General features: G+C 49.9%; 1 protein-coding gene and 1 long non-coding RNA gene across 3 annotated transcripts in view; one reads left to right on the plus strand and one right to left on the minus strand.

Annotated features, from left to right (window-relative positions):
- Nucleotides 1–387, minus strand: part of CTBP2 (C-terminal binding protein 2) — a 161,078-nt gene extending 160,691 nt beyond the window's left edge. For both annotated transcript variants that reach the window (XM_045439180.1, XM_045439175.1), the window contains exon 1: nt 175–387. The gene's annotated coding sequence lies outside the window, so the exon portion shown is untranslated. The remainder of the gene's footprint in view (nt 1–174) is intronic.
- A 4,790-nt stretch (nt 388–5,177) lies between these two features.
- LOC123577544 lies at nt 5,178–5,796 on the plus strand. The gene is made up of 2 exons (XR_006701916.1): nt 5,178–5,304; nt 5,580–5,796. It is a non-coding gene; the product is annotated as an uncharacterized LOC123577544 (long non-coding RNA).
- Nucleotides 5,797–15,625: the final 9,829 nt, after the last annotated feature.

A 15,625-nucleotide genomic window follows, 5' to 3' on the forward strand; every position in this document is an offset into this window, starting at 1 on the left:
TCCTCCTCCTCCCCTCGCCGCCGAGCCTCTTCCTACTTCCCCACCCACCCCACCCCCTTCCTCCGCCCACCCGGCTCCCGATGCTCCCCACCCCAGTCCCAGCCCCGCGCCCGCTCGCCGGGAGGGGGCTGCGCTGGGGGTCCCCGGCCCGCGCTCGCCCCGCGCCGCGCTCACCCCCAAGAGGATGCTAATTCCAACTTGGATCGGGGGAGGGAGCGTCCTGGATGCCGAGCGCCTCCCGGCTATTTGCTCTTCTTTATTTGTTTTCTCCTCCCGGGAAGGAGGAGGAAAACGGAGAGAAAGGGAAAGGAAAGAAGCGGCGCCGGCCGCGTCTCCCGGTGCCCGCCGGCTGCGCAGGAGCGAGGCGGGAGGCGAGGTGAGGGTCGCCGCTCGCTCACTCCTCGCTCCTTTTTTTTTTTTCTTTTTTTTTTTTTTTTTTTTTTTTTTTTTTTTTTTTGGGCAAAGGCGGGGTCTCTCTTTGCAAACCAATGACACAACCCCACATGGGCCGGCCTCGCCCCCTACAGATACTCCTCACTACAAATCGGCTCTCTCCGGGGATTAGTGGCTCCGCGAAAGTGCACACAGGCGCGGCGGGAGGGCGAGGGGGCCGGGCGCGGCGGGCACTCCCCGGCCCGGCCCCGCCCGGGAGGCCCTGGCGAAGCCCTGGGGCCTCGGCGGCGGGGGCGGGGGTCCCGCCGCGGCGGCCGGGAGTCCGGCCCTCCCCTCTGCTCTCCTTCCTCCTCCGCCCCTTCCACGTGGGGCCCCGGGCGGCCGGCCACGTGGGGGGGACGCGAGCCCAGGCCGGCCTGGGCGCAGCGCCCCGGGGTGGCCCTGGCCCCATCGGGTCCCCGCCTGGCCCGCGGCGCCGACCTGCCCCCTTCCCGGCCCCGCGGCTCCAACTTCCTCCTGGGCCCCGCGCCGGCTGCTTCTGCCTCCTCAGGCCCGCGGGGTCAGGCGCGGGCCGGCCACAGGGGGCACTTGCGCTCCCCAAATCCGGATCTGGGAGACCGTGCCCGCGCCTCGCCGGAGAGGCAGTGGGTGCGCGGGAGGGGCCCTGTGTGCTGGAACTTGCAGCGGTTGTGTTCCCTACACGAAGCAAAACATTTTTTACACATTAAAAAAAAAAAAAAAATGTTCCTTCCTGTTGCCTGGATCTTGCCTGGGCTATTTTTAAAGCCTCGCTTTGGGTGGGAGCTCCTGGCCTCGCGGGACGGAGACGCTCTGAGGCCTGGGCGGGGGGGGGGGCGGAGGAGGCGCGCGAGACGCCCCGACGCCGCGAGGTTAGACTCTGGACACCGAACCCGGGGATCAGGCCGCGCGCCGGCCGCACCTAGATTAAATTCAAGGCCCGTGACCCGCGGGATTGGAACCCGGTTTGCGAAGGGGGTCGGCGGCTTCGGGTTGGAACGGATCGTCCCCCTGCGCCCCGGAGCCCCTCAGACTCTTCCTTCCCGGAGGCCGCCGCGCTCCGTCCAAGAAGCTCCCCGTGGAGGCTGAATTGAGCCCCGGGGTCGATGTTTTAAAACTATATTGAGATGTTACGAACTGGATTGAGATGTTGAGCAGGAAAGGCAGGAGGAGAGGGGTGTGAGGTCGGGCCTTTGCAGGCCGCAGGCGAGGCCATTCTGGGAGCCCAGTCGCTCGGTTTGGCCCCTGGCGTCCCGGGAGAGCGCCACACCCCACGAAGCGAAGGAAACTCGAGGTAAAGCCCGGAGGCCGGGAGCAGGGCCACGGCGCCGCAGAAACCTTTTCCGCGTCCCCGAGAGAGCTGCCCGAGGCCTGTCCATCTATTCACATTTTTAAAACCCCTGCTTCGGCCCGCAGCAGGGGGTGGGTGCCCACGGCTGGTTTGCTAAAGTGCACCCAGATGTGGCTTGTGCCACCGGCCTTGACTCCCGGGGGGGGGGGGGGGGGGGGGGCTTGACTCCCGATGATTGTTTCATCATCAAACAATAAGGTCTTAAAACTCTGTGAAAGACCTCCCAGATGGGGAGCCGGCCTTTCACACCCGCTGGCTCAGTAACGAAGATGTCCGATGCGCGTTTATTACACGGCCCGAATAGGCCTCGCCCAGGCCAGCCACCGTGGCTCCTGAGTCCGCAGTTCAGGCAAAAACAAAAAAACAAAAACCTCCCAGACGTGCACTCCCGGTTGTCTCCATCTTCTGGCGACCCCAGGTCGTCACAAACATGGTCGGTCGGGGCCTTCCTCTAGAGGCTCAGCGGCTTCGTCTCAAGGTCATGGGGCCTAGCGGAGTTCTTGACCATCGGACCAGCCCTCCGCCAGGCTCCTGGGCCGCCGGGAGGTGATTTTGTTTCTTAGGCATAAACTGTAAAGAACCATAACTAAAGATTTTCAGCTAGCTTGTTTCACAGATGATCCTTGGTTCTGAGTGGCCCAACCACCCAGAAACCACAAAAAGTCAGCTGGTTTTTCGTATCACTTGTTCAACTTTCTTGTCTTAACAGGATTTCGACCTAATTTAGGAATTCGACCTCACTCTCCTTGTTTTGAGAATGTTTAAAAAGAAGGCATCAGGGGCGCCTGGGTGGCTCAGTCGGTTAAGCGTCTGACCTCAGCTCAGGTCATGAACTCGGGGTTCGTGAGTTCAAGCCCCGCGTCAGGCTCTGTGCTGACAGCTCAGAGCCTGGAGCCTGCTTCGGATTCTGTGTCTCTCTCTCTCTGTTCCTCTCCTACTTGCACTCTCTTCCTCTCTCAAAAATAAAGATAAAAAAATTAAAAAATAATAAAATAAAATAAAATAAAAAGAAGGCATCAGAGCCAAAAATTATTTTTCACTTCAGTTTGACACCCTGTATTTTAAAATATTAAACCCATTTACCCCCGACATGTGAGTTATCTCAAACTCCGACTGTTTCTTTTAATTTGAGCGACGGAGGGTGTGCCCGCGAGTGGGGTTGGGAGGCAGCAAGGAGGAAGCTTAAAGCAGGCTCCACGCTCAACTGACCCTCGTGGGGGCTCAATCCCGCGATTCTGGGATCGTGACCGGAGCACAAATCAAGAGTCGGTGGCTCCAACCCACTGAGCCACCCAGGTGCCCCTCAAACTCCAACTGTGATTTAATCTTCCGTAAACAACCCCAAAACTCAGCCCAGTTCAAAACTGGGCAAAAACCGAAATTGCCATTTCTCGAAAGGAAGACACGCAAATGACCTATGAGCACGTGAAAAGATGCTCAGCGTCACTAATCATCAGGGAAATGCAAATCAAAACCACAGTATATACCACTTCGTGTCTGTTGGGAGGGCTGTTAAAAAAATAACGAGTGTCAGTAAAGATGTGGAGAAATTAGAAAACTCGTGCACTGCTAGTGGGAATGTAAATTGGTGCAGCCACTGTGGAAAACGGTTTGGTGGTTTCTCAAAAAGTAGTGTTGAATTACTATTTGAGCGAGCGCTTTCCAGGTCTAGGTATAAACACAAAAGAATGAAAAGCAAGGTCCCCCCAAATTTTTTGTACACCAGTGTTCATAGAATTATTCACAATAGCCAAAAGGTGGGAATAACCCGAATGTCCCCCCAAGAATGAATGGATAAAAAAAATACATGGTTATATACATGACATGGAATATTATTCAGCCTTAAAAAGGAATGAAGTTCTGACCACCTGCTGTAATGTGGACGAACCTTGATGACATTATGCTAAGTGAAGTAAACCGGACGCCGAAGGATAAATACTGTATTATCCCACTTCCATGAGCTCTCTAGAATTCACAAATTCACAGACAGCATAGAATAGAAATTAGAAGGGCTCAGGGGAGGGAACTATTGTATAATGGACACAGTTTCTGGTCGCAGTGCTGAAAAAGTTCTGGAAATGGGTGATGCCGGTGGGTTAGGAAACACTGTGAATGTGTTCAATGCCACTGGACAATACACTTAAAAAATGGATAAGATGGTAAATTTTATGTTATGTACATTTTACCACAATATTTTTTAAATGTTGCAAACTGGCTTTTGTCTTACAAACCTCTCAGTTTATTTTTATTACTGTATGTAACGGTGTTTTTCAATACGAAAAGAACATTAAGATACAGAGAACGTATGTTTTAACACATTCCAGTAAATGTACGGAATAAATGCCTTTTACCAATTGGTATCACTCTGTGTTACCATTATAGAACATCGTCCGTTTTGAAATGCTAATTTTTCAATACGCTCCATGATTTCTTCCCATCTGATCCTATTTATTTTTTATTTTATTTTATTTTATTTTATTTTTAATTTTTTTTAACGTTTTATTTATTTTTGAGACAGAGAGAGACAGAGCATGAACGGGGGAGGGGCAGAGAGAGAGGGAGACACAGAATCGGAAGCAGGCTCCAGGCTCCGGGAGCCATCAGCCCAGAGCCCGACGCGGGGCTTGAACTCACGGACTGCAAGATGGTGACCTGAGCAGAAGTCGGACTCCCAACCGACTGAGCCACCCAGGCGCCCCCCATCTGATCCTGTTTAATCATCAGGTTCAACTTCTGGTGTCCCAACATGGATGTTGACCGACACAAAAAAGTGTCATGAAAATAACAATCACAGCAACCAATGTTTCTCCATGACTCACTAGAGTGCCTGTCACTGGGCTAAGCCATTGATAAGCATCATTAATCCTCAGAGCAGCCCCTTTGGAGAGATACTAGTCATATTCCCATTTTACAGATGAAGGAAACTGAGGTTCAAAGACTTACTGACTTCCCTGAGGTCATACTGCTGGTGAGTGAGGAGGTAGGCTTGGACCCCCCTCTGCCTTATTTTGACCTTTCCCCTCCCCCATTTCAAGAAGGGCTTCTGTTTACGTACATGCATATTCATTAGCACGGATTCGGAAAAGGCGACGTTACTTCTGAAACATGCCTTTAGCATCTTATTTGAAAGTTTCTTCTTTGTTTAATAACATGACTGCAATCTAATCTTGTGGGGGGGCCCACAATTAAATGTGTTGTCAGACACTAGTTATGAAATAAACAGTCAAAGATGGATGGATTTTAAGGCCCCTGAGAATCCGTTTCGGAACAACAACAAAAAGCTGTGATCTAGAAAGTAGAAAATGAACTCTTGGTTACTGAGAAAAAGGCTTCCACATAGTACTTTCATAATTTAAGAGTTCAGAAAGGTTACATACATCTGACACTTTTTTTTTTTCCTCTTAGAAGAGCCGGAATCACTTTTTCCTGCTGGTCTGAGGTAAATAGGAAAACCCAGTTGCTCCGAAAGCTTCATTTGTTCTGGTGACCTTGTTAATCAAGCTTCAAGAGTGGGAGGAGTTTGAAATGTACACACTTCGATGGTGGGTAGAGAAGAGGCTTTTCTTTATTCTGGGGAACTCAAGGCGTTTGCCTGGGACCCTCCCTCCCCAGTTGGTATGGACAGGGAAGGGTGCCTTGATGTCTTCGGGTTTGATTCTGTTTTCTTCGGGGTTAACCAGCTCTCTGGGGTCACGGCTCTCTTTCGATGCATAAAGTTCAAACTCCTTATCAAAGTGATATCTCCCCTGTTTGGAGAGTCTCTCTTCCTTTCTGGGTGCTCTTCCCCCAGGGATACACAGGACCTCTTAACTTTCAGGTGCTTTCTGTGTCCTCTGTGAAGCCATGGGTTCCAATCCTGCCACAGGCCATCAGTCTCCAGTCACTTCCTTCGGCCACCCTGCCCACACCCCCCATCCCGGCCCCAAAGGCAGGCAGCAAGAACGAGCCCCGATTCTCCCTTAACCCATTGGAGTTGCTGTCATCTCTGCTCCACCACTCCTGTAAAGAAAATACAGTGCATCTCTCTTGAAGAACTAATGGTTTGTTTTTAAAGGGTAATTAAAACAATGTGAATCATCATGATTCCTTGTTGCCTTGGCTCATAGGAAGCTCAAAGTCAAATGTAATGCTCAAGGATGCCAAGGAGGCTATTGTCATGTTTCAGGAAACAGCATCTTCCTTCCTCCTTGAAAAGTCATTCTGAACTTGCTGTGGGAGAGGGGTGTTGTTTGAAAAGGCATCTTTAAATATTTTCACTTAATTTTATATCTGGAAAATGAAACGCTAATCGTTCTGATAATACAGACTATGGAAAATAAAGCAGAATAAAATCTTCTTGCTTGGTGATGATATGCAGAGAACACAAGGGTCACTTCCCGCCCTTGAGAAGACTGGACTGGGAGACAGTTGGAAGGAGTTATTTTGGAGTTATTTTGACTTGCTGATTAACTGTAGGGTTGTATATATGTTTTTACTATAACCACCCAAAATACTTTTTTGGAAGTTGGGGGGGGGGAGTTATTAATAAATACCATAAACACCCCAACCATATCAACATCCTTGGTTTAGGGAAAGGGACTTTCTTTTAGGGGTGGGATGTCATAGAAAGATCAAGAATTGCCCTCAATGGCAGTTACCACATTTCACAATCATGAACTCATGTGATGGTTTGATCTGCTTAATACGGGTCTGGACCATAGGAAGTGCTTAGTTAAGTATTTCTTGGATGGATGGATGGATGGATGGATCACTCAGTGAATGTATTTCAAGACATCTGAGTTTTACTGAAGTCATATATGCAGACTGCCAAGAGAATAAAGTAAATTTTAACTGGGCCTATTAGTATTAAGTGAGATTTGGGGTTATCGTGAAAGGTTTTATATTTTTATTTTGTCAATATTATTTTTATAATTTAAAATTCTACCTTTAAAGGGTAAAGGGGCAAAAAGAAATGATGTTTACAAATAGTTCAGAAAAGAGAATATGCACGTGAAGCAAATGTGGCAAAATGTTAAAAAATGGTGAATTGGGAGGGGGTGGGTATACGGGAGCTCTAACAACTGACCTGTGAATTTACAAATTATTTCAAGATAACAAGGTTTTTTCAAAGAAATGAAATCCATAGCCCCGATGTCAAGAGTTGAGTTTGTAAGTCACGTATTTTCTCCCGTTTAGCAGCCTTTAAACAGGAAGGCATAATTCCTTCCCTGCTTTGTGCCTCCCTAGGAGCGGCTTTGATGTCTCTCGGAACCGGGGGCCCGTAAAAGGCCCCTGGGACGGGCCGGCTGCGAGAGCTTTCCCTCTGCCATAATCACAGACCTTCAACTGACGTCCTTATTTCTCAGTTCCTATCTCTCTCCTGTTTCATTTCCAGGAACCAACGGTTGTAGAAAAAAAAGATAGTGGCCCTAGATAATAGTGGGTCCTTTTATTGTAACTGTTTTGTTCAATAAAATGGACTAGTCGTGTGCACTTGAGTATTTCAAGGGTCTGTGCGGAGAGAGTGGCTGGGGATTGGACTTCACTGTATTGTCACTCACCTAGCTCTGTTACTCAGGGTTCAGCTCACTTCAGAACCACAATTATCTGAAGCTCTCAGTTGCTGTCCTGAATGGGGGTGGGAATTTGGCCACACTGTTTTGTAACATAGCTGTGTTCGTTGTGGCTATAATATAATCACTTTGTGATTCATAATTAATCTAATCAGTGAGTACATATTGCTTTACAGATGCTGTGGCCCTTTTCAACTGTGCATTAAAACTCTATGCTCATGCCCTATGGGCGAGGGGTACAGATCAGAGTGGGTGAAGCTCTCAGTTTCGAGATTTAATTGGTATTTGGGTTTAAGCCCATCACTTTCATTTTTTAATTAAATCACACACACACACACACACACACACACACACACACTGCCTGAATTATTTGAAAAAAACAGTGTCTCTAGTCCTAGGAAAACAAAAACAAGCTCGCAGATCCACCGAAAGGAGTGGATCTGTCGTGTAACATACGGAGGAAATAAACAAACATATTGAGCTGCTTCTACTCCACCAACATTGAAGGAGGGTCTGCTCCACGCCTGGCCTGGGTGGGGCCCTGGGTACGAGACTCACCTGAGCTGGTGGCTATGTGCAAGCACAGAGGATCACAGGGAAACTGGTTGACCCAAGTATCATCTCATTAAATCCTAACTGTAATTCGAGGTAGGGGTCAGACCCCACAGCCATCTATGACGAGGGTGAGGCTCCCGGAGAGGCAGGTACGGGGCCGAATCTATGGGCTGTGAGCGCTGTGACCGGTGCAGTCACCCAAGCCCCCCACACCGAAGGGCCCCGTGCTTGGTTTAATGCTCTGCCTGTTGCCACCTTGAAATTCTTCATAATTGGGGACAAGGGGCTTTGCATCTTCCTTTTGCGCTGGGCCCCCAAATTATGTGGCCTGTCCTGATGCAGCATCTGGCCTGAGGTCCCTCAGCTAACAAGAGGCAGACCTAATGTGCAGGACGGTTCTTAAACCCTCAGAGTTCACTGCATTTCAAGCACTTTGGGAAACTAATTTAAATACTGGATCCACAGGCCCAGCTCCTGGGCCGTGGAACACCAGGCCGGAAAACTTGGAATTCTCTTTGAGTGGCGTCAAGCCGAAGCCAACATGAGTCTAAAAAGTCCCGGGCCTTGTGATGTCACACATGCAGCGTTGAGCCATCCCCTTGGAATGTTCATTTTCCAACGGCAGGGCAGGCCCGTGACACCCAGACCTTCAGATGTGTGAGCAGTCGTGACTAACACCAGAGTCACACAGCCACTGATGTTGACTCAGCCCGTAGAGCTGGGCCCATGGTGGGGCCACTGCTGGGAATGGCCAAGGAGGGCCGGGGCCTGGGGATGGCCAGCCTTCTTGAATTTCTGCACACTAGGGAAAGGAGCTCCAGCATCAAAGGAAATTATTCAGCTCCAACTAGGGCTGGTTTTAGGGTCTAAAGCTCTCGATATAGCCACAGTTCAGTCACCCCTCAACATGCTCTGAATGATGGAACTGGCTTAAGTGAGAGTCTGTCGGCCCCCCGGGAAACTCTGTACTTAAAAAAAAAATCATTTCGGGGGAGGCTGGGTGGCTCAGTCCCTTAAGCATCCGTCTTCAGCTCAGGTCGTGATCTCCCGGTTCGTGGGTTCGAGGCCCGTTTTGGCCTCTGTGCTGACGGCTCAGAGCCTGGAGCCTGCTTCGGATTCTGTGTCTCCCTCTCTCTCTCTCTCTGCCCCTCCTTCTCTCGTGCTGTCTCTCTCTGTCTCTCTCTGTCCCCAAAATAAATAAACATTAAAAAATTTTTTTTTAATCATTCATCCATTCTTTCCACTGAAAATCTACAAATAAAGGCCATGTTCATCAGGTCAGCTGCTCAGGGGAGCCCAGGCTTGCTCATAGCCACCACTCATGGCAGGCTCACTAATTCCAGAAGAGCATCATTATTGCACACAGCCAGGAGGGCCCTAGGGTTTCAGATGGGGACGTTTCAGATGGGGACGTTTCAGATGGGGATGTTGCTGTGGCAAAAGTCCTCCCAGCAGACAAGCCGGGGACTGGGGGGCCCCGGTTGAAACTGCAGGGCTGGGGGCCTCCCGGGCTCTCCTTTGCTCTGCCGTGCGGCCTGCCCCGTGCTCACCAGGATGGGCCGGCGAGTGTCCCCCGGGCCCATGTCTGTCTGGAGACTTGCCCTCGCGTTTAATTTGTGCCAGGGGAGAAATGAGGCAGCGGTCGGCTGGCTTCTCTCCCCAGCTCCAACTTTTTATTTCAAGGTCGTTCACATCTACAGAACAGTTGATTTCATACTGCAAGGAATACCCACCGGCCCACTACCTAGCGGAATCATTTGTTCACATTTTGTTACATTTGTTTGACTCCTTTTCCTCTCACTATTCATAGACACTTTTTTTTTTTCTTGAACCATGTGAGAGTCGGTTAAAGACATCTGGATAGTTCATCCCTGAATACTTCAGGTGAATACTTCAGCGCCTAAGTCCTAAGGAGAAAGATCTTCTACTTTGAAATCCTATCGAAATTAACAACACCTTAAAAAAAAATTTTTTTTTTAATGCTTATTTATTTTTGAGACAGAGACAGAGCATGAGCAGGGGAGGAGCAGAGAGAGAGGGAGACACAGAATCTGAAGCAGGCTCCAGGCTCGGAGCTGTCAGCACAGAGCCCGACGTGGGGCTTGAACCCACGAACCGTGAGATCATGACCTGAGCTGAAGTCGGACGCTGAACCGACTGAGCCACCCAGGAGCCCCCAAAACACCTTTTTAATACCGGGGCTCTCAGTGTTGTTCAGTGTGTGGTCAGCACACTGGGGCCAACCCACAGACCTTTTGTATCCGGTCTGCAGCAAGCCTAATAACATAATTGAGAGCAGACTCTTAGAAACGTGCATAGCAATTTGACCGGGCGATTTCAGATCTGTTCAGTTGGGGGAAAAAAAAAAAATCTGAGCTAACATTTTATATTTCTCTAATTTTATTTTTTAAGAAATTCACTTTTGTTATATGTTCTGAAAGCATCAGTCTGAGTCACACTGAAAAACAAAACAAAACAAGACAAAAACCCTGGTTCGTCACCACATAGTTTGAGAAGACCTAATTCCCAGGGAAATTTTCAAATTTTCCTCAGTTGTCTCAAAATGTCTTTTGTAGGTTTTTTGGTTTGTTTTTTGTTTTTTGTTTTTGTTTTCGTGTGTGTGTGTCTGTGTGTGTGTGTTTGATCCAGGATCTGGTTGAGGGTTACACTCTCCATCTGGTTGTCGTGAGGTTGTGCAGGCTTTCTGAGCCATGGGGCCATCTTCCTACTCCTCTTTGGACCTGGAGAGTCTGCCCAGATGAAGGCCAGTAACTTCAATATCTGGGGGCCTGGTTCAGGGACGGTCTGAGCTCTCTGGGGCCTGGAGAAATTACTATGCATAAAGCTGTAAACATGTAAGGCCAATAATCTGACAAATCTGTGTTTTGATGACAGGAAAAAATGATTTACCATATCTGCGGCATTTGGGCAGAGTTATACTGAGTCACCTGTGTTTGTGGTAAATATCAGCCTAACAAGAAATTTGTGATGTTCTGACGTCATAGATGATAATCAGGAAAATCATAACAATGTGGTTATGCAGCACTCAGGGTTTGGCTAAACACCATTGAAAATTGTCAGGTTTGGGGGCGCCTGGGTGGCGCAGTCGGTTAAGCGTCCGACTTCAGCCAGGTCACGATCTCGCGGTCCGTGAGTTCGAGCCCCGCGTCGGGCTCTGGGCTGATGGCTCAGAGCCTGGAGCCTGTTTCTGATTCTGTGTCTCCCTCTCTCTCTGCCCCTCCCCCGTTCATGCTCTGTCTCTCTGTCCCAAAAATAAATAAACGTTGAAAAAAAAAAATTTTTAGAAAATTGTCAGGTTTGGCACAAGGTAGATCTCAGCCAGTAAATGGTATACCTAGTGTGGATTTAGGGAGTCCTCAGCTAGGAAGTAGCATGCATTTATCTAAATTTATTCCCACTGAGTGCTGATGCACAGGGGCACTCGTACCCCAATGTTTATAGCAGCACTTTCAACAACAGCCAAATTATGGAAAGAGCCTAAAGGTCCATCAACTGACGAATGGATAAAGAAATTGTGGTTTATATGGAATACTACTTGGCAATGAGAAAGAATGAAATCTGGCCATTTGCAGCAATGTGGACGGAACCGGAGAGTGTTATGCTAAGTGAAATAAGTCATACAGAGAAAGACATGTTTTCATTCTTATGTGGATCCTGAGAAACTTAACAGAAGACCATGGGGGAGGGGAAGGGGGAAAAAAGTTACAGAGAGGGGAGGAGGCAAACCATAAGAGACTCTTAAAAGCAGTATAAACTGAGGGTTGATGGGGGGTGGGAGGGGGGGGAGGGTGGGTGATGGGTATTGAGGAGGGCACCTGTTGGGATGAGCACTGAGTGTTGTATGGAAACCAATTTGACAATAAATTTCGCATTAAAAAACAAATAAATAAATAAATTTTATTCCCACTGGGGCGCCTGGTGGCTCAGTCGGTTAAGCATCCGACTTCAGCTCAGGTGGTGATCTCGCGGTTTGTGGGTTCGAGCCACATGTCAGGCTCTGTGCTGACAGTTCAGAGCCTGGAGCCTGCTTCGGATTCTGTGTCCCTTCTTTCTCTGTTCCTCTCCTGCTCTCTCTCTCTCTCTCAAAAATAAATAAAATTGAAAATAACTAAATAAACCTATTCCCAATGAAGAGGAATATTTGATGTGATCGATATGAGGCAGGATACAAGTAACTAGTATTTATTATTGCATGTGTAAAGTATTCACAGGGTGCCTGGTACCTAGTAGGCACTTAGAGCAGATGCCACGGGGTCCCCACCACAGGCCGGCTTCCTGGCCGCAGTTGGAGCAGTTAGAAGGACTCCGTGCTGCTTTGATGCTCTGCGGCTGCCACCTTGAAATTGCTAATAATTTTAATCAAAGTACCCTGTGTTTGCATTTTGCGCCGCATCCTACAGTTCACGCAGCCAGACCCATTCGCCTCCCCACAAATCTATCTGACCCGCCTTTGATTTTTTTTTTTCAACGTTTATTTATTTTTGGGACAGAGAGAGACAGAGCATGAACGGGGGAGGGGCAGAGAGAGAGGGAGACACAGAATCGGAAACAGGCTCCAGGCTCTGAGCCATCAGCCCAGAGCCCGACGCGGGGCTCGAACTCACAGACCGCGAGATCGTGACCTGGCTGAAGTCGGACGCTTAACCGACGGCGCCACCCAGGCGCCCCTGACCCGCCTTTGATTTTAACAGCAGATGGGGTGAATAGTGAGGTGCAAGCTCGGGCTTCCCCCCTACTGACAGCACATGCCTTGCACACAGACTGCCTTCCGCCTCGAGCCTTCTCCAGTGTGAAAGAATCACATTCACCTGCACTTAGATACAGCCCTGAAGTTCAAGGGAGATAAAGTGTGTGTGTGTGTATGTGTGTGTGTGAAGGGCGATTCCCACAAGCAGTTGCCATCAGGGGGACAAGAGCCAATGAATAAATGCTCTGGGCCCCTGCTCTTTGGGCATACAGTTCTGCAACGGGTTCTGGATACGTTGCAGAGTTTCCAGGACGATCGAGCCCCGGCTACCCGTTTCCCCCTCCCTCTGCCCTCACTCCTGCTTCTGGGATCACTTCCCAAATAAATCCCCTTCCCCCAAGACCTCGTCTGAGGTCCTGCTTCTGGGGAAGCCCATGCTGAGACAGTTTGGGTGGTGAGAGTTCCAGGACTACGTGTCCGTAGAGAAGGGAAGGCTTGGCTCATAAGATTATTGACAGGGCTCAATGAGATCAATTCTGCACACGTCTGGTTCGGAGCCTGGCATATAATAGGAGCTCAGCGAGCGGTAGATGGCTGTTGGTATAATTCCTATCATACCTACCCGATTTCTCCTTCAGCAGAAATTGGCAGGAAAGGTAAGATTGACAGGGATGGACCCCAAACCAGGGGGCTTAAAGCCACCGGAATTTGTTCTCTGAGTCCTGGAGGCCAGGACCGAAATCCAGGTGTTGGCACGGCCAGGCTGTCTCTGAAGGCTCGAGAGGAGGCTCCTTCCTTATCTCTTCCAGCTTCTGGTCATTGCTGACCATTCTCGGTGTTGCCCCAATCTCTGCCTCTGCCTCCCTGTGTAACTGTGCCTCTGCTTTCTCTTCTTATAAGGACACTGCCAGCCCTCGGGGGAGGGCCCACCCTGATCCAGGATCACCTCATCTTTTTTTTTTTTTTTTTAATTTTTTAATGTTTATTTACTTATTTATGAGAGTGAGACAGAGCGCGAGCAGGGGAGGGGCAGAGAGAGAGAGAGACAGAATCTGAAGCGGGCTCCAGGCTCCGAGCCGTCAGCACAGAGCCCGACGCGGGGCTCGAACTCACAGACGGCGAGATCGTGACCTGAGCCGAAGCCGGATGCTCAACCGACTGAGCCACCCAAACGCCCCAGGGTGGCCGGCCTCGTCTTAACTTGGTTATATCCGCAAAGACACTCATTCCCACGTAAGATTGCATTCAGAGGCGGCAGGGGTCAGGACTTGACGTATTGGTCGAGAAGACGCAACGTTGCCCGTTACGGGGGGGAGAGCAGAATGGATACGCGATAGATGCGAAACGTGTGGGTCCAGGGCTTCCTTTTCCTCGGATAAACTGGCAGAGCAAAGCAAGCTCAGGCCAAAGGATAAGCTGTTCTTCTGGTACCATGTCACCTGTCACCTTAAATGGCATTTTCACTTTTATGTCACTGCGTGGAAGGCAGATTTCCTGGGGGGATGACAGCGGGCCTTGACGCGGCCTTTTGTAGGTGGGCCAAGAGTTTGACTTCTGGTAGAGGCCATAATCCCACCTGGGCTTTTCCCACGTAGCTATTTATACATAGCGGCAGGTGGTGATGATCGATACATAGAACCTCCTTCCTCAGCACCTTATTTCTGCCAGGCTCCTGTGTCAGAGCAGGAAAGAACTGGGCACAAGACCCTGCCTTGGAGAGCTCTTCATGTGCCCTCACTGGTGATGAAAACTCACAAAGTCACGCCTCGAGCACTTATCGAACGCCTACTGTATGCACAGCATGAACCGGGCTGTGAGATTCTTTGCTTTCCCCGTGTCTGTTCAAATGCGCCCTATGCAGAGAATTGTCCTCAGGCGAAACACAGACACTGGGGCCACAGCTGAGAATCCCCGTGGCTCAGTGAGATCGGAAGCCGGATTCTTTTCCTTCCCTCTGCCTTCCTCCTAACCATGTGGTTTGGGGTAGATCAGGCCCCTCTCTGGGCCTCCTTCTCCTCCCCTGTGAAAATGAGCACATGAAGTAAGATGATTGTTCAGGGCTCGACGACTCTGGTGTCAGAGGCCACATAGACATTTATTAAGCACTCACTGTGTGCCAGGAGCAGCACGGACTCCTTGCCGCGCATTATTTCATTAATCTTCACCACGGCCTCATGAGGTGTGCGTGTTAAGTATTCTCATTTGCAGACTGAGAAACTGAGGCGCAGAGTGACGAAGTCCATTTCCATAGGTCAGAGAGAATTCGCAGTTAGAGCCGGGGTCTCGACTCCAGCAGCCTGATCCCAGGACCAAGCCCTTCCCAAGCGTGCGGGACCACCTTCCTGCACCGGCGCCTCTGTGCGTGCGGTGTTTGGAGACCCCTTCAAGGGAGCGGCAGCCGGCCGGGTGAGGGCAGGGAGAGAAGTCTGTGTGCGTCTTGAGCTGGCAGAGAGTAGAGGCAAATCCTTCGCCCGCTTTCCTTTTCGCGTGTAACTGCCGCGTGTTAAAACCGAGAGCATGCCGGTGTGTCCCTCCTTCAGCGCCATGCCTTTCTCCGGAGACCGCTTTTACCCCATGGACACCACACACTTCCTTTCTGGTAGATTCTCCCTCTCTGTGCTAGTTGCTAGGAAGCTCATACCCCAAATCTGAACGGATTCCAGCAATCGGAGAGAACCTCACAGGACGTGTTTTATCCACTTTCATTACCTGTAGCTCCAACTCATTTACGTATTCTCATTTTCCTTTGATTCTGGTGTGCCAGATGTCTTCCACTTTCCCCCCCGATCCACTCCGCGTCCCTTTCTACCCTGGGCTCTGCCTTGAGAGGCTGACCCGTGTGCATTGCACCCGCGTTCACCCGCCCACTGGCTTCCGGTCGGGTTTGACCCATGCGGAGCCACAGCCAACCCGAGGGAGGGAGGAAAGCGAGGCCAGTGTATTTATTCCCCCGGACTCCCCTCCTTCCTCCTACCTGGGTGCGTCGTCAGGTTGCCTTGGGCTGACTCCGTCTCTCTAGCAAAGGTCATACTCCCTGTTCTTTTCTAA

The sequence above is a fragment of the Leopardus geoffroyi genome, chromosome D2 (genome assembly GCF_018350155.1).
Source record: "Leopardus geoffroyi isolate Oge1 chromosome D2, O.geoffroyi_Oge1_pat1.0, whole genome shotgun sequence".
Taxonomy (NCBI): Eukaryota; Metazoa; Chordata; class Mammalia; order Carnivora; family Felidae; genus Leopardus; species Leopardus geoffroyi.